The 24,446-nt window shown below is 41.7% G+C and overlaps 2 protein-coding genes across 3 annotated transcripts in view; one reads left to right on the top strand and one right to left on the bottom strand.

Moving 5' to 3' along the window:
- The window catches only part of HMG20A (high mobility group 20A), a 64,579-nt gene extending 61,036 nt beyond the window's left edge, over window positions 1-3,543 (bottom strand). The window contains exon 1 of the mRNA XM_080929874.1: window positions 3,299-3,543. The gene's annotated coding sequence lies outside the window, so the exon portion shown is untranslated. The remainder of the gene's footprint in view (window positions 1-3,298) is intronic.
- Window positions 3,544-4,157: 614 nt separating this feature from the next.
- The window catches only part of PEAK1 (pseudopodium enriched atypical kinase 1), a 202,176-nt gene continuing 181,887 nt past the window's right edge, over window positions 4,158-24,446 (top strand). Inside the window, exon 1 of one of the 2 annotated variants that reach the window (XM_080930101.1) lies at window positions 4,158-4,284. The gene's annotated coding sequence lies outside the window, so the exon portion shown is untranslated. Of the gene's footprint in view, window positions 4,365-24,446 lie in introns of both variants that reach the window. The other variant, XM_080930102.1, reaches the window with a different exon arrangement.

Here is a 24,446-nt window from a genome sequence, read left to right as displayed (position 1 = left end):
ATCATGGGCGCACCAAGTGAAGTGTCAGCTCTACAGGACAGGGTAAACAAAAGGATACAGAGTGGCTTTTGAATTATGTAGCATCTGTGCAGATAATCAAGTCCCAGTGAGATTGGCTCCAGGAGTCTGTCCTATTGTTCTGACATTTCAAACTGCTCTGAGCAGTGTATGCCAAGACTACTTTAAGGAAAAGAAAATACTTACTTAGTCCAAATACTCTAAAAATAATCAACAACCTCTCTACCATAGATGACAAGGAGTGAAAGGAAAATCTGAAATGTATTAACTTAAAGAAATAACAGTATGTTTGCAAATGGTTTCTCTTTTCCTAATTTTGACACTATTAGATTAAAAAAAAAAAAAAAAAAAAAAAAAAAAGCAAGACAGGGGCATTAAGGGGAAAATCCCCTGGGAGGAGATAAGCCTTTCCACAGAGTGCTTCTTTAGAGAGGAAGAGAAATAGGCCACACAGGCTTTGCTTCGCTCCTTTTCAGCAGCGTAGTTAATAATTCTTCTTTGATGGGACCAATGAATAACCGTCACTTATCACAAAACATCTTCCTGATACTCACTTTCTATATTGCTTTCTTCTCCACAGATAGTTCTTCAAGCTGCACAAGCTTTGCCACTGCAATTTGTCTTACTGCTATCACACTGCACGTCTTCCACAGAATATCTTCAGGATCAATTTAATAAACTCTTGCTTTCCAAAACTGTCCCCAAAAGGCAGTACCACTGTGCCTCAACCAGCACTGTGGCATGGTTTCCTAGTTCTCTCGCTTAGTTCTCCAATCTTCTGTGATTCAGTTCCTTACACTAGAGTTAACTGCTCAGGGTGACTCCACCTAGCATGTCACCTTAATGGAGAAGACACTGAATACTTCCTTCTCAATTCATATCCACGTGGTGCAGTGTACATGTCCCTAACCTCTATCAATAACCATAGGCAATATTTTTCTTGTTTCTTTTAAAAATTCAGTACCGCAGCGATTTTGTAGCCTTTCAAATACCGATTTTTAGCATCTCGGAAATGGTGGTGGTGCTGAAATGGAAGCCCCTTCAGACGAGGCAGATGCTCCGGTACTCAGCTCCAGTCCAATCCTGTCAGAGCGATTTGGTATTTGTTTTTAAGAAAGGGTCTTACTATGTACGTCTGACGGGCCTGGAACTTGCTATGTGAACTAGGCTAGTCTGGACCATACTAAGATCTGCTTGTCTCTGCCTCCCAAGTGCTGGGATTAAACACATGCACCACTGATTTTTTTTTTTTCCTGTCAGTACTGGTGATCAAACTCCAAATCCAGAGACTCATAATATATACAGAAGGCAAGTGCTCTACCACTTAGCTATACTCCCAGCCCAAGAGTATTTTTTCCTGTTATTGAAAGTAGATTTTTTTTTTCAAACAACATATTTTGATCAGTTTCCTTGCCTCTGACTCTTCCTCCTTTCCTATTTGAATTCACCCCCTTTCTGTCTTTATTAGAAAAAACAAAAACAGGCATCTAAGGAATAAAACCATAAAATACAATATTGGAAAAGGACAAAACAAACAAGGGAAAAAGTCAAAAGCACAGTAAACTCATATAGACAGACACACACCCTGGCACACACAGAAGAATTCCACAGAACCCAAATTGGAAGTCATCACATTTACAAGAACCCATAAGGTTAAAAAAAACCTGAATCTCCTAAGAGTTGCTGAATTCAGTCTGTGATGGTCATCTGGACACGGGGCCTACTCTTTAGAGTAGTTTGTTTCTTCTGTGAGACTACATTGGAGAAAACTAATTTTTCACTTGTAAGTGGCTATGAATTAGAGATAGCTTCTGGATTAGGGATGGGCACATGTGTCCACTTCTCTTTTCTGCTCTAGGATCCCATGTGGTGTAGACCTGTGCAGACCCTGTGCACGCTGCCTTAGTCTCTGTGAGTGCATATGTGTGCCAGTCCTGGTGTTTCTAGAATGACCAAGAATACTTTTTAATGTTCATATTAAGGTTAAAATATTTTTATTTTCACATTTAGTTTAAAACATTTTCTACTGTAAGTACAAACTATGAAATCAGAAATACATGCACCCTAATATTGGAAGACAATGCATTTTGGGTTTACCTGATAGCTTAAGTTTTTAAAAAGTCTTTCAAATAGACTGATTCTGCTAACAAACATAGACTTGTATACTGTGTTGCTGGACAAGAGATGCCAAGGGATGAAAATTGTTGCTTATTACTTCAGATACAGGTTCTTGGTTTTGTTTGTTTTAAGCAGAATAGAGAAAAAGAGAAAGTTCTTACTCATCTTGAGTTCTTCCCAAGATATTTTCCTCTTACTCAGTATGTGAGTTGAACTCGCCAACGTTTTGCCATGTTTTAAAACCATGAATACATCTCATTTTAAAGTCAGTGACAAACTCAATTAAATTACAAACAGGGAAACGCCATAAAATGCATCTTTCATAAACACCACACATAAGCTACATGAAAACAATGTTAAAAGTGGATGATGCTGTTCTCGACTTTATGGAGAACATATAGGTTGAAACCTTCAATCTTTAAGCAATAGTTCTAAGTATGTAACATATTAATGACCTCTACTTAGGTAACATCAAATGGGAGTACTGCGGTGTGATACTCTCTCCCTTTGCAAACATGAAAATGTCCCATCGTTTATGTGAACTATGAGGTCCTCTAGCTAATAAACTACCTCCTTATAAGAGTGGATAAGGATTTTCTGTTCCATGTCTAGTAGAGACGATCCTACTTCACTCAGTTAAGGACAAACTTGGCTTGGGTGCAAGTCTCAAGTCACAAAGCAAAGTAGTCTTGTAGAGAAGTTTAACAAGGTGTTTTGAATTCTTTGGAAAAAGCATTAGATAATCTTGCTGAGGAGAAATTTTCAGTTTACACACAAAAACAAAATACATAAATTCTGATCGTGGCCTGGCGATTATTATAATTTGGGGGAATAACCGAGCTTGTGAATTGAAAACACAACCCCAAGGCTGTAGGAACTCTCTCTGAGAATGGCACAAACCAACACCTTTTCTGGCTCTCATCAACACGGGAAGTGGCTTGGACACCCCCCAAACATCATCCTACCCCCACAGGAAGTGAGTTATAGTTCCCCCTCCCCTATGACAGCATGTCTCCCTTCCCCCAACCGGAAGTGAGGCGCCCCCATTCAGTGGGCCTTAAACCAAGACAAACCAATAACAGCAGCAGCAAAAGAGGGATGATCTTCAAAGGGGAAGGACATCTCGACTGTGGCCACCCCCATGCTCGTCTTGCTTACTAACCTGCTGACGGTATGGGCAGGCAGGGGCCTGGGGACTAATGAAAGTCCCTTGCACAGAGGACAATTCCCTCAGCCCCTCGCAATCGCCTTCACTCTTCACTCCGTCGTCTCACAGCTTGACAGAAATTCCTCCGCAGTACTTTATTTGGGTGTCTTTTCTTACTCTGTCACCTAATCACTTAGTCACCTGCAGATAGGTAACTTCTTTTATCGTGGTAATACTGAGAATTGTTCCGGTGAGGAGAGACGTGAAATGTTATACCCGATACTTTCAGAGAAATGAAGGGATTATTTTGCCCAATGCGGCGAAGGACTACGTGACTACGCAAGGTGAGACTCACTTTCGCGAAGGTTCCCGGGAAATGTAGTTTTCATTTTCATTGCTCAGGCGCTCAAAAAAAAAATAGTGGGACTTAAATTAGTAATTATTTTATACTGGAGTCTTAGAGAATAGTTATTGTGTACTTGACGACTGGCTGACTTAAGGTGAATCGGCCCTGAAAAAGTCCAAATCTGCGCTGTTGGTTTCTACTGGCATTTAATAGAACCCAAATTCCCCGTCACATGGACGCAAGGTCCCGGTCGCCCCGCCCTCTATCCTTGGCTCCACCCCTTAGCCAATCAGACCTTCTCTAGGTCTGGTTCTCCGGATATTGGCACTCAGAGAGGCGTGGCCTCTTGTCAACTCCTCCCATGGGGCTGAGTAGAGAGCTCGGAGACCGCCGAGGTTTGGTTCGGGCACGCGCGCGCGGTCTCAAGAAGTGAAGCGGCAAGGGTGCGCGCGGCGGGGCGGCGTGCAGGGTTGGGAGGAGCAAGCGGACTGGTGGGCTGGGCGGACGGAGAGCGGCCGGGAGCGCGCTGTGGACTCCGCGGCCGCGAGTAGTTAGTTAGTTGTGTCAGTTGCTCGGTGGAAGCGTCCGCGATCACCAGAAAGGGGACGGGACAGGCGGCAATGGTGAATATCGCGACGGCGTGTGCTCTTCTCAGGTAACGGGGGCAGGGTTGCCCACGTACCCTCAGGTCCCTTTCCCACGCGCGCTGGCTTATGGGGCCAGGGTCGCCAAGAGGTGAGGACGCGGACCTAGGGGAGTCGGGACTGGGTGGCGCCGCACGGGCTCGGCAGCCGGTGCGTCCTGCGGGGCGCCGGCTGCAGCGCCCCGGCCACCCACGCGCCCCGCGGGCGCCGCGAGCCCTCTCATGCCCCCCGCCGGCCCAGGCCTCGTTACCCTGGCTGCGATGGTCCCGGTAGCGCGGCGCCCCCCAGAGGAGGGAAAGTTGGAACCTGGCGGCTAGGGACTTCCCGGGGCTGGGCTGCGAGGCTCCAGAGGAAAGTGAAGCCTTAGAGGAGCTGGGAACGCGGAGGCTGGGGCAGGAAGGGCTTCTTCTGCCTAAGTCTGTATGGTCGCCCCATTCCCAGACCTGGGAGGATTGGGCTCAGCCTTGCAGCAGCAGTCAGGACGGAACCGGTGGCTCTGTGCCTGCTCACTTCGCGCTCTGGCCAGTGAGCCCCTAATGCGCTCTGGCTTCCTAGGTTGCTCAGGGGTTTGGGATTTTGAGAGGCTAGGTTAGACATTTGTTTTTCTTTGCCCTTTGACTTATGGGTTCTTGTGAATTTCCTTTCCTCCTTCGAAGAGGACTTGTCATCTGAACTGGGTCCCCTTCTCGTTATCCCCCATCTTATGCTCCATCCGTTGGAGAGCTTGATTTTGTTCTTGGACTACATTAACGACTACTGAGAGCAATATCAAAGAATAGTCCGCCTTCCTGTCCCCCTCCCCCAGATCCCGTGTCTGTAGTCCAATTTTTAAGGACCCAAATTTAGGAATCAGAGCTGTGGAATGGAGTTATTGGATGGCTGGCGCTGAAGGATGGGGATGAGTTAGAGGAAAACTATGATTTCATCTTTATTGGCCTTACTATAGAAAACCAGTACATTTTTCTTTGCCTCTGTTGAATGTGGTAAGAGTACACTCTCAATTAAATACTTGGTGACTTACATAAAAGACTATTTTTAGGTCATTGGATGATGTACACGAACAGCTTTTTCACCTGAATCGGAATTGCTTTGAGTATTCTGTTTGGGGCGGCCTATTTGATGATTTGATTTTCTTCTTTTTCTTTTCTTTCTTTCGTTTTTTTTTTTTTTTTTTTTTTTTTTTTTTTAAATCCAGTGTTCTCCCGTTGTCTACCTTAGCAAATTAAGTATGTAGTCAAGAGAACACATTGCTCTCTGCAAAGTGTGTGTGTGTGGGGGGGGGGGAGGCAAAACCCAGAAAGCCCAAACTTGAATTATCCACAAGGGTAAAACTTTCCATGAGCAATCTTGGATACTCACTTCATGATGGCTTCTTTTGTAATCTCAGAGCAGTTTAGATCTTTCAATTCACTGATTCCCCTCGTTACTTTCCAAAGTGCCTGGCACTTGCTTTTGGTGACTTTTCCAGTAAACTATAATTGCAGGTGAGGTACATTTTCTTGGCTTCCTAGTTAGGCGTTAATAGCCTTATCACAGAGATGAACAGTTAACAATGTAAGCAGAGTTCATACCATAGCCAGTGAGTTTTGGCAGCGACCAGCTCACAAACTATGTGCAAAAACAAAGATCCCCTTCCCATAGAGGCCAAAGGGGAAGAAGAGAAAATATTTTATCATCTGTCTATTTGGGAGAGAGTAGTATGACTATATTATGTGGGAATAATGGCAAATTATTTTCTTTAAAGCTTTCTGATTTGTGGCCCTCCTTTCTCCCACCCTCTGTTTAGGGATTGCCATTTATGTTTGGCTGGTTTCCAGGGGTGTAAGAAGTGTTTTGGTGAGAGGAAAAGATAAGCTTGTTTGAGTTGTTAGGGTACTGCCTATTCATTTTGTCTAGTAATAGTGCAGAAAACTTCCACAGTAGTGTTTGTACCCCATTAACATTCTGTCAGAATTTATTTTTAAGAGTCTGTCCTGAGGCCCATAAAGAAATAATGCCACTTTATAACTGTTTTCTGACAGTCACATTAAAAAGTGCGTTCCTGAAATGCATTATATGTGAATGCATATAAACATTTATCTTTGTACATTTATGGTAATGTAAATATTTAAGTCTGAGAGCTTAAAAACTTTTATTTGCTTATTTGCATACATGCCTTTTAACAGCCAACAGTGCTAGCCATATTTGCCAAAGAAGTATCAGCCATAAATTCAGGTTTTGGCACATTTCATATAATAACTCTCCCAAATTGCTCCATGGTGAAGCATCATGAGATTAGCATTTGCTTCATGAGAGAGATTTGTTGTTGTTTTTAACTGTAATGATGTGCTATTTAAGGGGAACAGGTGCTGGGCTCTAGCTGTTTGTGTTGTAACCTGCCAGATCATACTCCTTTGTTGGATGGGTTGTTAAAGCAATTTAGGAAACACACTGTGGCCCCTGGCATGCCAAGTGTGAGTTTGAGGTTCCATATCACTTTTGCAAATCCCCATTTTTTTCTTCCACTGTAAGAGGTAAGTGTGGATGTGAACTTTATTTTCTCATTTGTCTTTTACTGTGATTCATTCCTATTCCCCAGTCTAGAACTTCCAGTACAGGCTTCCTCCCTGCTGGCTGGTTTTCCTTGGAGAATTCAAATATTTTAGTAACATTCAGGCTAAATCCACATTTGTCTGACAAAAGACAAGTATCTGAGTGTCTTCTTAAAGTGTTAGGCCTGGTGGTAGGACCTGAATCTATGGAATGATGCTGTTTTTGCTGGGAGTTTATACTTAGCAGGAGAGCTAGCTGGTAACCGGTAATTATGATATGGTGAGGTATATGACAGGTGTGTGCACAGGTGTCTGTGAATGAAGGTACAGAGGAAGGCTTGTTGACTCACACTTGGATTCTTGACTGTGGGGGAAGTTCTGGAATCTTAGTGAGTTATTCAAGCTAATCTTGAATAATATATGAATCAACTATGCTCAGAAAGAGGAAACATTTATCCTTATGCTATGATATTAAAAAACAAAAGGAAACGTATGCCATCCATGTAATTTGAAATGTCTAGTAGCTGTGTTTTAAAAAATAAAATTGAGATCAGTGTAAAGCGGTATACTAAGATATATAATATTCTCCTTTTCATACAGAGTCTTAAGAATTTGGTGGCCTTTTAACACTTTAGCACATTCAATTAAGACTAGCTATAGTCTTACACTCCCTTTCTATACATTGACAGCACAGCTTTAGAACAGAGGCAAATGAAGTAAAAACCACTGACTATAAACCAATCTTAGGAATTTTAGCTTCACCTTGAAGGCTGGAGGTTTTAGTTGAAAAGCAAAAATAGGGCTGGAAAGATGGCTTTTTCAGAGGACCTGGGTTCAGTTCTGGGCACCTACATGGTAGCTTACAAACATCTCTGGTTCTAGTTCCAGGGGATCTGACACCCTCTTCTGGTGTCAGAGGACACTGCAGGCAAAGCACATAAACAACAAAACCAAAATACACCCTCCCACTCCCAAGCCATCCTGCAATGAAATCAGAGCTGGTTTAGGCCTATCATTTTGACAGAGAAATGAAAGCTGAATTTAAAAAGGGGTACAATTAGAAGCCAGAGCTGTGAAAAAGCCAGTCCTGGTGAGAAGTGACATGGAGTATAGAGGAAGAGTAGATGTAGGAGAGATTTCTGAAGTATTATCAGTAATTTGGACAAATAGGTTATAGGCTAGAAAAGATTGGTTCTGGTGAGATGGCTTAGTGGGTGAAGGTCAATCCGGACATCACATTTTCATCCTTGGGATGCACATGGTGGGGGTGAACCCACTTCTCCAAATTATCCTCTAGCTTCCAAATGCACACATAACACATACTTCCCTCCACAATGAATAAATGATGGATGGATGGATGGATGAATGAATGAATGAATGAATGAATAGAGGAAGACTGAAGATTAAGCATGATTCCCGTGTTTGTGTTGGAAACTGCTAGGTAGATAGAGCCAATAGCTAAGGGAGAGAGACAGCCACCTATGCCAGATAGACCAAGGATGGAAAAACCAAACCAACCAACTAACCAACCAAACAACCAGAATGGTTGAGAGTGTTTATCTGGAAGCTGAAGGAGAATGTTTCAAGGACTAGGAACTATCAACCTGTGACCTACAGTGAAAGGGCAAGTAAGATAAAGTTTGAAAGAATTCTCTGAGACTTGGCGATTAAGTTGTCTGAAATCCTTTAGAGCAGTTAGCTACATTGTAATGTATAGGGGAGGTGTGAAGAGTTCAATTCAGCTGGGAGGGAGTTCAGCTCCTGGGGAAGGATACAGTGTTGCTCCTGGGGAAGGATACAGTGTTTTTCTTTTTGGGTTTTCCTGACTGGGAATGTCCTGGATCCCTGGCTGGCTTTTTAAAACTAGCCGTTGCCACAGCTGACTTTGAACTGCTGATCTTCCTGCCTCTATTTCCCAGTGTGTATCACTGGGCTCAAGCCAGAGTAATGCTTTTAACCAAGGACTCAGAAAGTATAAGGAAGAGAACTTTGTTGGGAAAAAAAAGCTCTTATAAATTAAGAGTGTCTTGGACATGCTTGGAACTGGAAAGGATCAAAGGAGATAGAAAAGGGGGGGGGGGGGAGGAGAGCACAAAGGAATAGGGAGGAAGGTGTGAGCAGGGGAGGGGAAGGAAAGATATGAACATGAATATCCTGGGCAGACGTAGAGAATTTGGCCCTGGGAGTTCTAGTGAAGGTTTCTACCACTGTGTTAAACACCATGGCCAAAAGCAACTTGGGGAGGAAAGGGGTTTTCTTTCTTTTATTTGGGGGCAGGGGGCTTTATCACCTTGTTGTTCATCATTGGAGGAAGTCTGGAGTGGAACTCAAACAGGGCAGGACCTGAAGGCTGGAAGCTGCCACAGAAGCCACCGAGGGGTGTTTACTGGCTTCCTCTTCATGGCTTGTACAGCCTGTTTGGGTTTTAGTTAATTCCAGATGGAGTCAAATTGACAACCAGGAATAACCATCACAAATGGGAAGTATTACTTTTTAGTGAGCAGGAGAGGAGGTAACGGCTGATAGGTGGGGTCCGTTTGAGACTCCTAGGGAGAGAGAAGAGAAAGACTTGGTAGCATGTCTTGGTGATTTGTGATTAGCCACTAAGAACGGATGGGGTGGAGCAGAGCTTGAAAAGAGTATGTGAGTTTGAAACAACTTACAGGAGAGACTGGAGAGCCGAGAGGCAGATGGTGGCCAGGGATCTGCAGAATATCGAGGATCTGTTTTGAGGTTGTAGACCTGGTTTATTGACGTGGCTGTTTGATTTTTCTCGGTTGTATTAAGGCTGATTATATCTGGAGAATCTATTCAGCATTCATGAGACCCTTTGTTCATAAGATGAACATTGGGAGTTCAAATCTTACCGGTAAATTTCAGAGCTTAGGTCACTACCAACTGCTTTCTAGGTATCAGTTTAATAGAGATACCAAAAGATAGGGGATTAAGGATACCCTGAATTGTGACTTGTATGAAGAATGAGCAGATAAGCTGGAGGGATTTTCTGATTGGAGGGCATGAGAGGATATGGGTACCATTATAACTCCGCCCTTGGAAAGCATGGAAGGAGCGTAAAGCTGCCGAGCTAGTGGTGGGCGTGGTCAGAGTACCTGCTATCTGCTGTACACTTGAGCACTATATTCTGCTTCTAAACCTGAAGAACAGTGTGTTATTATCCTAACATGCTTGCCTTTGCCATTCCCTTAGATGAGGAAGCTGAGGATTTGAGAGGTTAAATAAATAACGAACCAGTATTCAAAGCCCCATCGTGACTTTCCAAACTATATAGCTTAGGAAGTAGAAGGAAAAACATTGACATATTTAATTTGGAACTTCTGAGGTATATCATTAGAAAATGTTTGTGAAGCATTAAGTGTTTGTCCCTGGTACTGCTTCAGAGACAAAGGTCTTAATAATGAACTAACCAAAAATTGTTATATTAGAAGATGGTTGTGCTAGAGAGAAGAATAAAGCAAGAAAAGTCCTTAGGGATGCCAAAGAGAGCAGACTTGTACTTTTTTTCTTGAGAAAGGTATTGATAGGTAGTGTCAACTGTCTTTAAACTCATGGAAATTTTCCTGCCTCAACCTCTTGGCTGTTGGGACTGAAGGCATGCAACTACCATGCCTGGATACATTTTAAATCTTCTAATTAATTAACTAATTAGCTGTGCTTGTGTGTGTGTGTGTGTGTGTGTGTGTGTGTGTGTGTGTGTGTGTAGTGGTATGCATATGGGGGCTGGTATTATCCTGCCATGTGGGTCTAAGGACTGAAATGGGGTTGTCAGTTATGGCAACAAAGCACCTTTACACACTGAGCCATCTCACTTGCCTGAGAGCAGCTTTTGCTTTGAGGGCTAAAGAGTTTAGGATTCTTACATGGTTCTCAGCAGAGGATTGATGTGACTAAACTTACTGTGTTTGTGAAGGTTTTTGGTTTTGGTTTTTCTTCTTTTCCACTACTATAGTGATTGTCATCTAGAAAGAAAAAAAAAAATAGAAACAAAACCAGCAAGAAGACTTTCTTAAAAACTACTTATTGAACTGGTTATGGTGGCACAAACCTTTAATCCCAGTACACTCCTAAGACAGAGGCAGGGGGATCTCTGTGAGTTTCAGGTCAGCCTGGAGAGTTCTAGGCCACCAGGGTTACATAGTGAGAGCCTGTCTCAGAAACTCACTAATAGAAATTTTAGTTAAACTGGGGCTTGGGGTATAGCTCAGCAGTAGCATGCTTGCTTAGCATATTCAAGGCCCTAGGTTTGATTTCTAGCACTGCTAAAAAAAGAATCTAATTAAGAGATTGTGGTGTCTTGGAGCAACCAGGGAATTAATGAAAAGTGATTAGAACTGGACTTTTCTTTTTCTTATTTTCTTTCTTCCTTTTTTTCTTTCTTTTTTTTTTAAAGCTTTTTATTTTGAGAAAAATTTAGAATCATAGAGAAGTTGCCTAAATCCCAGAGTTCCCTTATATCAGTGTTTGCTACCCTAAGCACTACTGATATTTTGGACTGGATAATTCTTTGTTGTGGGTGTTGTCTTGGATACTCTAGGAGTTAAGCAACATCTTGCTTGGGTTTCTTTCCACTAAATGTTAGTATCATCTCTCCAGCTTGTGACAATCAGAAATATCTCTAGACAGTGGTCAAAATTGTTCTCATTATGAACCATTGACAAATAGGTATCACCGACTTCAGATGCTCTGAAGCTAGCATCTTAACCAGTCAGAATAGCTTATCAAGCCAAGAAATTAGCTGGAATGATGCACCAACATGTGTTTTTCTTTTTGCATTCTGTTTTTCACACCACATCTTGTGTGGTTGTCAGTTCTTTATCTTGTCTATTGTGTGGCAGTTTCTTGGTCTTTTAAAGAGTACCAATGAGGGGACTGAGGAGCTGGCATGGTTGGTGAAATGTTTGTTGTGTAAGTGTGAGGACCTGAGCTTGGATCTCCAGAACCCATGTAAAGTAAAAGGCAGGCATATCCAGTGTGCATGTGGCTTTGCAGGCCCAGCAAAGAGGGTGGGGGCAGGGGGGAACAGACTTCTGGGGCTTACTGGCTTACTGAAAGCCAGCCTCTTTCAACTGATGAACTCCAGGTTCAGTGAGAGACTCTGTCTCACAAAAAAACAAGGCATCACCTTCGCTGAATAGTCTGAGCAAATTTTTTCCCATTTGCTACTTTCAGTAGATATATCTCATTAATGTTTTTTCCCAGATATTATTACTTTTATGAAATCATACATTTATTATTATTTAAAAAAATAAGCAGAGAAGCAATGGAGGATGACAATGATGTTGAATTCTGGGTTCTATGTACATATGTGCACCTGCATGTACATATGTGCACCTGCATGTACATATGTGCACCTGCATGTACATATGTGCACCTGCATGTACATATGTGCACCTGCATGTACATATGTGCACCTGCATGTATGAATATTCACAAAGAATATTGGTCAAGCAGTTTAATAGATTTTCTACAATTGAGGACTGCTTTGTGTTTTCTCTTTTTACATTTTTATTATTTTTTGTTTTAATTTATTTTGTGTGTGCATACCACGGCATATTCCACAACATGCATGTGGAAGTCAGAGGACAACTTTTTATTTTTCTTTCCTAGATTTAGTTTATTTTATACATGTGTTTTGCCTACGTAAATATATGTGTACTATGAATGTGTCTGGTGCCTACGAAGGCCAGAAGAAGGCACGGGGGATTGAAGTTCTGGATGGTTGTGAGCCACCATGTGGATGCTGAGAATCGAACATGGGTTCTCTGCAAGAGTGACAAGTGCTCTAAACCACTGATCCACCTCTCCAGCCTTAGAGGACAACTTTCGAGAGTTGGTTCTTTCCTTCCACCAGGTGGGATCCTGGCATTAAACTGAGGTTATAAAGCATGGCCCCAAGAGCCTTACCTCATGAGGCAGCTGGCTCTGAATTGTGATACCTCCTACCATACTTACAATAGTAATTGATTACTTAGTTAATTAATTTATGATAGGGACTTACTATAGCTTTGTGCATGGGTGGCCTGTAACTCATTATGTAGGCCAAACTAGCTTCAGACTCTGCTTCTGCCTCCCAGTAGTTGGGATTAAAGGTGTGTACCACCATGCTCAGGGTTCGTGATTAGACTGGAAACTTTGCCACTGTCTTATTTCTGCCCACTGATTCTACCATTCAGCAGTCTACCTTGCTTGGAATAGTTATTGTTGTGCTGTCTTGAAGATACTATTGTATTTCTTTGATTTTTTTCTTCTACATTTATTTATTACTCTTAAGTAATTTTATCTATTTTATGTGTATGCATGTTTTGTCTGTATGTATGTCTGTGCATCATGCGTGTACCTGGTGTCTGCAGAGAGGCCAGAAGAGGGTACTGGATCCCTGGGCCTGGAGTACACAGCTACCATTCGGGTGCTGGGAATTAAGGCTGGGTCCTCTGGAAGAGCAGCCAGGGAGTGTTCTTAATTGCTGAGCCGTCATTCTGTAACAGTTGTTTGCCCCATCTGTCTCTAATCATGTAGATCAGCTTAAATTCATGAGTATCTTATACTTACAGTTATAATTTAATACTGTCATTATTCAAGTTATTCTGGCTCTGGCCTTTGGGGGCTCTTTTAGGTTGACCTGTGTATCCTTTAATGCTCCCGACCTTTGTGAATGTCTGTGCATCCACTCTCATTTGGTTCCTCCCTCCCTAGGCTCAGGATCAGCCATTTGTTCAGTGAGCCTAGTTCTCCATTGGAGATTGGTATTTGGAAGCTCTGAGTGGTAGGTGTGCTAGTCACTGCTGTCCTGTCACTGCTTCTAGGCTTTCTCAGAAATGCACGTGAAATCTCACGTCTGGTTTTAATCTCTCTATAGAAACTTGCACGTGAGCATACTGACTCAGAGTAGGTATAGTTTGATGCAAAAGGTTGGCTGATGATTTTGGACAGAGAGTGAAAAGATAGAGATAACTCAGGACTTTTGTCTTAAGCACCTAGAAGGTTGGAGTGGAAAATAGTCCAGAGCAGAACAGAGGAGGTTTCTGTGGAGAACCCAGGAATTCTGTTGCAGATTAGCTAAAGGTTTTGCTGTTTTGTTTTGTTTTTGAGATAAGGTCTCATTATGTATCCTGGGCCATCTGGAACTTCTATGTAGGCCAGGCTGGCTTCTTACTCCTAAAGATCTGTTTGTGTCTGCCTTCCCAGTGCCGGGATAAAAGGCATGCATTACCACACACTAGTTAAGTGTTTGGAATGCTTAATAGGCATCCTATTAGAGATGGAGATTCAGCAGTTGAACTTCTCAAGCTAGAATTCACAGTAGCCTGTTCCAGGCCAATGATACTTGGGAGTTCTCAGTGCAGATGAGATCTCGAGACTTGTGTAGCTAAAGAAGAGATGAAATCCAAAGACGTACCGATGATTTGTTTCAGTCAGAGAGATGAGGAGAAGCCATTTGGCCGCATGTCTCAAACAAGATGAATGCTTGATCCATCATTACTAAACATTTATTCAGTACTTAATATCTCAAAGATACTGAGGTATGTTTGGGGTTAACATTGCTTCCTCCCTCCATAATTTACAATCTAGGAAAAGATAGACTATGGGTTTACAAAGAATAGCAGTAGGAGGAAAATACCAGACAATGGCATAGACTTCAAATACTGCTGGAGCTTGGTAGGGTAAAGTACGGAAGGAACAATGGACTCCTTTAATCCTAGCCCTCAGGAGACAGAGACAGGTGGGCGTGTGAATCTGACGCCATTCTGGTTTACATTGTGAGTTCTAGGCCAGCCAGGGCTACATAGTGAGACAGTGAGTGTAAATGTGTGTCAGTTCTGAAATGTACCTTGGTTTCAGGTATGCACTAGTAATTATCAGCCAGCAAAACGTTGATTGTGTTTTGGTTTTGGCTTTCTGGGTTCTTCTCTCATCTCTGATTCTGTTATGAGGCCTTTGGTTGGATAACCATCCTATCTTCAGAGGCTTTCAGTCAAGAGGCTCATTGTACTGTGTTGGTTTCTGCTGCACTTGACTTCCATTTTCTTTTTAGTTTGATGTGTGTGAGCATCTTGTTTGCATTTATCTTTGTGCACCTCGTGTGCTTGGTGCTGGAGGCTAGAGGTGGACGTCAGATTCTCTGGAACAGAAGTTAAAGATGGTTGTGAGCTTCCATGTGGGCTCTGGGACTCGAACCTGAGTTCTCTGGAAGAGCAAGCAGGAGGTGCTCTTGATTTCTGAGCCTTCTCTCCAGCCCTTGCACTTGACTCTAACTGTTGGATCTCTGCCACATTTTCACAATCAATAAGATTTGACCTAACACTGAATAAAATCAAATATTTCCACATAAACATTAACCATCTTCTGGATATGCTTATTTATTAAATATCATATCTGGATATGCTTTAATATTTAATTATTAAATATTCAACATTAATAATTACTAATATGTTTAATAATACTTCATTGGATATGCTTATTGATAAAATTGTCAACTTCTTTCACAGATGGTCTTAGTCATTCACATTTACCATTGGATTGTTAAAGTCAGTGTAAAATACAAATTTATAAATGTGAAAATAATTCAAACATACAGCCTAGTAAACTGAGGTTTTTTGCAAAACATCTTTCAGTTCCTTTGTAGTAAAAATGGGTAGGTATTCATTGACAGTTATTAAAAGGAGGTATTGTCTGAAGCAGGGTAATACCACCTATCTGGTAATTGTTTAGGTGTCTGCCACTCTTCAGGAACTATAAGAAAAACAAGGGCTTTGAGTAGGTTGTAGGATAGGGGCAGGAAATCACAGGACTGCATTCGTAGTTCTACCACCAATGCTGGCAAAGCTGGTACTCACCTCTAGGTCCTGCTTTGTTGGATGCATTAGTTGTGAGAAACCTAAACATACTTCTGTGCTGACTGGAATGAACACTCTATGTGATATGCAGGTAGCTCAGTCCCTGGCACTTATAGATAAAGACTTGTTGAATGAAGGGATCTCATAGATGCTCGGCCCTTATGTGGTAAGATCTGAAGATTTGATTAGCATGTTTGAGACAGTATTAGATACTAAAAGCTGTAGTTGTCCAAGTCAGACTTTGGTCAAAGTAAAATTAATCTGCGTGCTAACTCCCTCATTTTAGGCTCTGTAAACACACAATTACTATCTTTCAAGTAGCTCATAAACCCACCCTCCAGGAGTAGTAAAGGATTCTAATTTCTGAGGTCAACCTGTCTTGGCTTAGCTCTTTGCTAGCTGTGTGACTTTAACTTGGTTTCCTAACAATGCTTCAGTCTCCTTATTTGTAAGATGGTGGTAGTGTTCACATTTGTGTTATCGGGGTCGAGAGAAAATTAGCATATGTGTCATACATAGAAACAAATACTTGAAATAGAAGTTACTTAAGCTGTTACTCTAAAATACTGAGACTAATATTTTAAGCTTTTTTAGAACTTTAAAAATCACCCATGCTGAGTGTTAATTATAGAAGAGACCCTATTTGTGGGCCAGAAAAAAAAAAAAAAAAACCCACTGAAAACCACTGACAGGAACGGTCACACAGTTACAGAGGTGTGCTAGAATTTCGGGGTGTTTGCCATTTTCCCCCTCTCATGGGCTTAGCAGATTGTTACTAAATGCTTCCCTGGGCTTTGGTGAATGCACTGCTCTGAGTCCTCTGGGAGCATAGCATTGTGCCTACAAGCTGGAAGAATACAGGGCCCCGATTCTCACATCTGCCATTTGTAAGCTGTGTCCTTGGGAAAATCGTTTGCTTAGTTTTCTTCTCTTTCCTGATTTTTTTTTTTTTTTTTTTTTTTTTTTTTTTTTTTGCCATAGCTACTCAAGAGCCAAGAGGAGTGTAGTTAGTATCATGTTTGTCAATGTTATAAGGAAATGCTACTTTGTAGTTTTCCAGTATACATTTACATTTTTATCCACCACCTGTTGGCTGTAGCACTCTTTCATTGTTTAAAGTTAGGGCTTCCACTTTAGTTTTTGGAGTGGATTTGGTTACCTTATCACACAGGAAGAGATGGATGATCCAGTTCTTAAATGGTGCAGTAACAGACATCTGAAAGGATGCAAGCCTGCCTTGCTCACAGGTGGGGCCGTGCTTGGGACTTTATTGGGTAGGCAGTAGGCGGAATGGTGGGAGTTTGTGTGAAAAGAAAGACTTAAGGTATTGGCAAAGCAGTGGAAAGCATCTTGCTAATGCCACCCATTAATAATCTCTATATTTTGGAGTCAGTGGTAACCACAGCGGTAAACTTTACAACCAAGTATTTAAAAAGAAAAACAAAACAAAACACTTCTGGATTATAAATGAATGGTTCATCTTGAAGTTAAAAGAGCTTGTTGGTTTCCAGATGGCACTAGGAAGTCAGTGCAATGAGCGATGAGGGACGGAGGAGAGTCCTGTCATTTGATAACCTTTTCCCATCCATGCCGTGTAAGAACACGTTTAAAACGCTCCTTTCCTGCTCCTTTCCATACAGATGAAGCTTGAGGAATGGTAGCATCTGTGACTCTGTAAACCACATCACCAGCAGCAGACCTAGTCTATAAATACAGTAATTTCTAATTTAGGGAGTTGAACTTTTGAATTCTTTCATTTTATTTTATGTATTTTTAAATGAAACACAAGTAAGCGGCATCTGACTCCTATTATAAATGCGAGCAGTAGTTCTACCCCCCCAGTTCTGTGTTCCAAATGTCTAGCAACGAATCTTGTCACGGGGGAAGCACCATGTTTTATATTCCTCTGCAGAGGCAACTGTAGAGCTTTACAAAGGACTGAATGCTAATCCTCTCTTATCTCCCCTGGGTCTGCGTGGTCTGTGTTTTTATGGGCTTGCTATCTGACCAGGCTAGACAAGTCCTGCTGTACACAACAACTTCCCTCTAATCTTCTGCATCCTTTTTAGCTGAAGATCTGAAATGTAGTTTGACATTATAGATTATACCACACATTAAAAATTATAGCTTTTATTATTGTTATTATTAATTATAATTATTATTTTCTGTTTTTTCTTTTAAAGACACAGTTTCTTTTGATACCCTGTAACGCTGACTGTCCTGGGACTGGAGCTGGCTTTGAACTCAGAGATCCACTTACCTTTGCCTCCTGAATGCTGGGATTAAAGGAGTGTGCCTCTACCACCATCCAGCATATTAATAGCTTTTGAAAAGCCAGATGTGCTCTCAGCACTCCAATGGCTGAGGCAGGGAGATTTCCAAGAGTTTGAGGCCAGCCTACTGTACATGGAGAACAAGGAGATGGTGTGTGCACTTGGATTCAGTTACCTACAGAGGTCAGAAGAGCAGTATGTGCTCTTAACTGCTGAGCTGTCCCTTCTACAACCCCTACCCCAATAAATAGCATTTAAGGCAGGAAAAGTTTCTGCTGTAGAAAAATTACAGAGTAAAACAGAATATAGAGTATAAGGAAAATCTGTCCTTCCATTTAGAGGTAAATCTGTCCCTGCATTTAGAGGTAAATCTGTCCTTTCATTTACAGGTAACTAATGTTCATAATTTGGTGCCTTTCTCCACCCAGGGTTTTTGTTTTGTTTTGTTTCATTTGTTTTAGTGCATATATACAATACAATATGTCTAATTGATATTATACGATGTAAAGAAGGAACATGGTTTATGTGTCAGTATTATCAGTGGAAAGAGCTCGCCACCCTGAGGGACAGATGTGGGAGCTGGAGTGATTTAGGAGTTATGAATTTATGCTTATTGGGGAGAATTCTTTTCATTTAGATAATTTGTTTTTTCTCTTTTATTCTTTTATGTTGCTAAACTATACTTTAGCAATATTCAATAAATTATACTTTAGCTAGAGTCAAATGAATACTTGAAGTAGCTCCCCCTTTTCATAACCTTATCAATTTTTTTCCCTTGGGAGAATATATTATTAAAAAAAATTCCACCTCTCTGATATTAAGGACTGACAATCATATAGGATATATTAGTATAGATAGTTTGAAAATATTTGTCTCAAATCTCTAACCAGTGCTGTCTAGTAGAACCGATATCAGCCACATAAGTAATTTCTAATTTCTCGGGCTGACATTTTGAATAGTACGTGTTGATGAAACAAATCTTTATAATGTATCTTAATTGAATAAAAAATTTACCACGTTTTGATTTTAATTTTTTGTTTTGTCTTCAAAATCTGACACATGCTTTTCAGATACAGCCCATCCCAGTACAGGCTAACTGCGTTTCAAGTGCTCAGCCACGTTCGGGTCCTGTTAGCACAGTTCTAGAACAAATAATTTTCTCTACGATATACAGTAAACCATCACTCCATAGGTATTCTGGAGGACTGTATGCGAATCAAACAGCAAAGCCAAGCTGCCCCATGGATGCTTAATGCTCATTTTTGTGCCTCATATTTGTAGACTTTCGTGTCCCACATCTGTGTTAAAGTTGCAGTTGTCTAAAAACCAGTTGGACATTCTACGTACAATTCTCAGAATGTTCTCTGAGAAGAATCCCATCTTCTAGGAAGTCACATAGCTATGAGTTTGCAAGTATACCTACCACTGATGCCTGCGGAACACAAAGTGCTGTGGCTCTTTCCTTGAGGGGAAGCCTTCATGGAGTAAGTAGTAAATGCATAATATACATACTACACACGCTTTATGGTTCGATGTGCACATACGTTATAATCTTATTAATCATAAGAAGAACAGCTAGATCTGGGATGTAGGTCAGATGGGAGAGTCCCTGCCAGGTGGGAGCTCCTGCAGTGCGCATGTCTGCGAGCTCAGCACTCACGGTGGAGGCCACACCAGTTGCTCAAGCCGTGCCTTGCTACGTTGAGACCTTGTCTCAAAAAAAGGCAAAAATTAAAGCAGTCCTTTAAAAGAATGAATTGGGTGAGGCTCAGCAGTTAAGAGCACTGACCGCTGTTCCGGAGGACCAAGTTCAATTTCCACATGATCCAGTATGAACAACATGGTGGTTCATAATCATCTCTGTGTAACTCCATTTTCAGGGGATCCAACCCTGTCTTCTGGCCTGTGAAGCTACCAGGCATGTGCACAAAGCCCAGACGTGCATATAGGCAGAACACCCATCCACCTAAACCACCAGAACAACCACCCAAAACAAAAGTAAAATAAACCTGAAAAAATTTAAAGAGATGTGTTGGCAATTAAGAAATTTGTTGTCTGTTATATTGTATAATGGGATAGTAGGCTTTTTAAAAATCTATTTTCTTATCTTAGATACAGTCTTACCATGTAGCCCAGGCTGCCCTTGAGTTTTTGCAAACCCCTCAGTTTTCTAAGTGTTGAAATCACAGGCATGCATCACTATGCCCAGCAACAGAGAAATATTAAAAGCAATTTTTGCTTTTAATTTAATTTCTATTTCGAGTCGTGAAAAAAATTCTGTAGCACTGATAAAACGGCATTTAGGTTCTATTAGAGACAACCCTGTCTTTTTCAGTTATCAGGAACTGCTTCACTGGAATAAGGCTCTCAGATCCACATTGGATTCAGAAGCTGAGCATGGAGAGGTCTACTGTCATGAACCTGTAATTCCAAGTACATGAGAGCCTGAGTGAGGCAGGAGGATTGTGGGTTCAGAGGGCCTGGGCCGTGAAGTGAGTTTTTGTAGTGTTTTTGACAGTACTTTTCAGGGTCAAAAATGGCTTAGTTGGTAGATGCACTTGCTTTGAAAGCATGAACGCGGTGTAAAAGCCAGGCAGCCTTTCGTAGCCCTAGTGCTAGGGTGAAGGGGAGGGTGTGAAGCCCAGAGAACTTCTGGGGCTTGTCAGCCAACCATTCTAGCTGGAAACAGAAAGCTCCAGGCTGGGTGAGTGAGGGTCTCAGTGTGCAAGAGCGGGTGCCTGGCACCCTCCTCTTGTCTCTGCCCCCGAGCATATATGCGCACACCCTGCCTACATTATGTTTGTTTAAAGTATAGCCAGCACATAAACATCTCCCCCCCACCACCGGAACGTTTCTTAAAGTACCCGTTGGAGTGAGTTAATAAACTTGACTGCTTTCTACTATAGTTGATCTTTATCCATCTAAAATCAACAGTACTTAAGAGGCACATACAAACTCCTGGGATACCAAAATGGTGGCATTGGAGTAGCAATATTTAAAGTACTTGGAATACAGCTCACATTTTCGGAAAAGGCCGCATATAAACTGGCTTCCTTTTTTTTCTGCGATGCCATCTTCTCCCGCTGTGAGATATGCAGTGCTTCAGAAGTGCTTCAGAGTCAAACAACAGCATCATGCAGAGTGAGTAACAGTATGCATCCAGACCATCATTTGACAGTGTTCATGAAAACATTAGCTTTTTCTAGCATCAGCTAAGGCTTTATAACTGCCTACTCACTGACTCATCTGCAGCAATTGAAAATTCGGATATTTTTCATTTGTTAGGGTTTTTTTTTCTTCTTTTAATAAAGGAACTTGCTTTTATCTGTCTTAGATGAAGTAAGCCTCATAAAATAGTGTGTCATTGTGTCTAATTGAGAAAATAGATAGAGAGAAGGAATGCTGGGTTTAGTGTGTTTTCTTTTTATTCAGTCTAGTCCCCACCCCTGCATTTAGCCTGAATCTCTTCACTCTGATTTTTCTAATCTAGAGATTCTACATACATGACTAGAGGTCTGTCTCCCTGATATACGGAACTGCTAGAGTGTCTGTCTGTCTGTCCGTCTACCTTCCTACTTCCTATCTATCTACGTATGACTTTATTAGAGTCACAGGCAGTGGCCATAGTTACATCAAATTCAAGAATCCATTGGTTCCTCGGGGCACAGTCTGGATGTCTCAACTGATCTTAATTTAAGGACATGCCAGAATCCTGGAGAAGCAGGCTCTCATGCACCGAGGGGATGAACTTGACAGCGAGAGTGAGGGCAGGCAGGAAAATAGCAAGAACTTTATATAGGCTGCTGCTGGAAGCCGGGGCAGAAGTGTCTTAGGATGTACATCTGTCTGCTCTGGAACTTGCTATATAGACCAGTCTGGCCTCAGATTTACAGAGATCCATTTACCTGTGCTCTGGCATGCTGGGACGAAAGGCCGTCCTACCATATCCAGCTCTAGCAAACATTTTGAGCTTACCCTCACAGAGGCAAAATTATTCTTTTGGTTATAGCATCTTGGAGGAACTTGCTGGAATTTACCTGTCATGTCTCAGGAAAAGCAGAGAGGCAGTCATTGGCCTGTTGAAGAGTTTTGGATCTGCACCGAAACCTCCCTGTTGGAGTCTTGGCACTGCCATTTCATTATGTGTGGTCTTGAGCAAGTTGCTTATTTGTGTCTCGGCTACCTGATGTATAAAATGCAGCAAGCGCAGCACCTAATTAATAGTCATTTTTGTACTAGTATAGGCAAAGGGCTCAGAACACGTGTGACACAGTTGCTTAGTTAATATTAAGATTTTCCAGATACAGAGAAAGTTCCTATTTTTCTTTGTTGTGATGCTGGAGACTGAACCCGGGGCCTTGCACATATGAGGCACGTGCTCTCGAGTTAATAAGCTCATTCTTTTATTTTTCACTTTCATTCTGATTTGCTACCCTAAGCAAGCTGAAGATGCTGAGGGTATGGCCGACGGGCTGGGAATCCTATCTAGACCCGCCTGTGTCCATGGTAACTTGTGTATCCAGTGGTACATGGCATCCGCTTCAAATGCTCCGACCTATCACCGTATTCCTGGTGGAAAACAGATGGATAACTCCAAAGTCATGCTAAATTTGATGGTGTCACAATTTTTAATATTTGAAGGTTCTAGAACTTTCTGCTATGAAGCACAACCTTTTTTTTTCTCTTGCCCCTTTCTTGCTTCTGCTTGTACAGTTGAGCAGATGTGATGCTCCGCTTCCCACACAGATACCAGCATAGCTCTGACTGCAGGAATATTAGATACCTTACTGCCAGCATATAACTTGTTGCTGTGCGCTTCCATATTAGACAGTTTTTGTAATTATCTGGGTTTGAATCCCACCTTTGCTAAGCTTCAGGTCTTATTTAGGGAGCGAGAATTGCTTTTCTTTTTCAATTGGAATAAAAGCATCGATTTCATAAGGGTATTGCAAGGATTAGTAATGAGTATAAAACTGTCAGCACAGTGCCTCACACCTAATAAGTTGCCAGTATTGAGAGGGTGATACACCTATCATCACCATGAATTTAGCCTAGGTTTCAAATCAGTGAGAAATAGTACATGAACAGGAGTGGTGGGACACACCCTCAGTTCCAGCTAGGAGCTGAGCCAGGAGGATTGTTATGTATGAATTTGACCCAGGCTGGGCTACATAATGAATTCTAGGCTAGCCTGAGCTACAGTGTGAGAGCCCTATTTCAACACCTCCATTCTACTTTCTTACTCCTCCCCCCTAAAAAAGGCAGACAGACAGACAACATTAATTTATCTCATGGATCTGTGAGTCTAAACAGAATGCAATAATTACTTGGCTGGAATATACCATAGCCTTTCTTTTATAGTCAAGATTGTGTATGTGTGTTGCAGGTACACACTAGTGAACACATGTGTTAGGAGGTCAGAGGTCTATGTTGGTACCTCCCACCTTACTTCAGAGACAGTCATCCATTGAACCTGGAGCTCAGTGACTCAGCTAAAACAACTGGCTAGCAGGCCCAAGGGTCTTCTCTCTGCTTCTCAGCACTGAGATTAAAGATCTGGCTGCTGCCCTCAGCCTTTTCTGTTGGTTCTGGGACTCTGAATTTGGATCCTCATGCTTATGTGCTTTACTGACTGAGCCACCTCCAAGTCCTCTGTCTTCTCCAGCAAACAAGGATGCTCTAATACAGTGCGATCTAAGATCTGACTTTCCTACCCGGTCTCTGCCTAGATATTGTAGGTCAGATTTCCATTATCAATTCCTCCTGAGATAAAACTGGAAAAATGTGACTTACCGTGTTCTTTAACCGAAGACTTGGGAAGTACCTTCAGTGGTTGCTTAATTTTGTTTTTGAGGCAGAAGACTCACCAGATCGCCCTTGCTAGCCTGGAACTCACAATGCTGCATCTGCCTCTGTGTCCCAATCCTGGAATTAAGCACCATCCCACTCAGCTTAATAATTAAAGTAAAAAGTAGGAAATGTTTAAATGAAACATTTTATTATGTAGTCATTGGTTGTAGATACTGTTTACCAGTTCTCTAGAGTTCTGTTTCTTTCCCTTTAATTTGGAAGGGGCAATAGAGTACATGGTAGGATCATATTTTATCCTATTACAGATGAAGAAATTGGGGCTCAGATGGTTAAATAATTTACCTGAATTTGCCTGTATATTAATGACATCATAGGGATTCACTTAGGTTGATGAGATGTCTCCATAAGTGAAGTGCTTGCTGCCAAGGCCAATGACCTGAGTTTAATCCTTGGGATTTACATGGAGGAAGGAGCGAAACAACTCCTAAAAATGTTCACTAACCTCCACAAATGTACACACACATACACATTCATGGTGTGGCTTACTGGTAGAGCCCTTGACTAGCACGTATAAGGCCCTGGTTTGATCCTCTGCTCTACAAAACAACAAATATTTGAATTGCAAGATTAGGTTAAGTTTTTCTTTAGAAAATACCATATATGGTATGACTAAAATAGAATAGGTAAAAGAAGTCACATAAGTAGA

This window comes from Micromys minutus, assembly GCF_963924665.1.
Source record: "Micromys minutus genome assembly, chromosome: 16".
NCBI lineage: Eukaryota > Metazoa > Chordata > Mammalia > Rodentia > Muridae > Micromys > Micromys minutus.
This window is presented reverse-complemented; position numbering and strand designations above follow the sequence as displayed.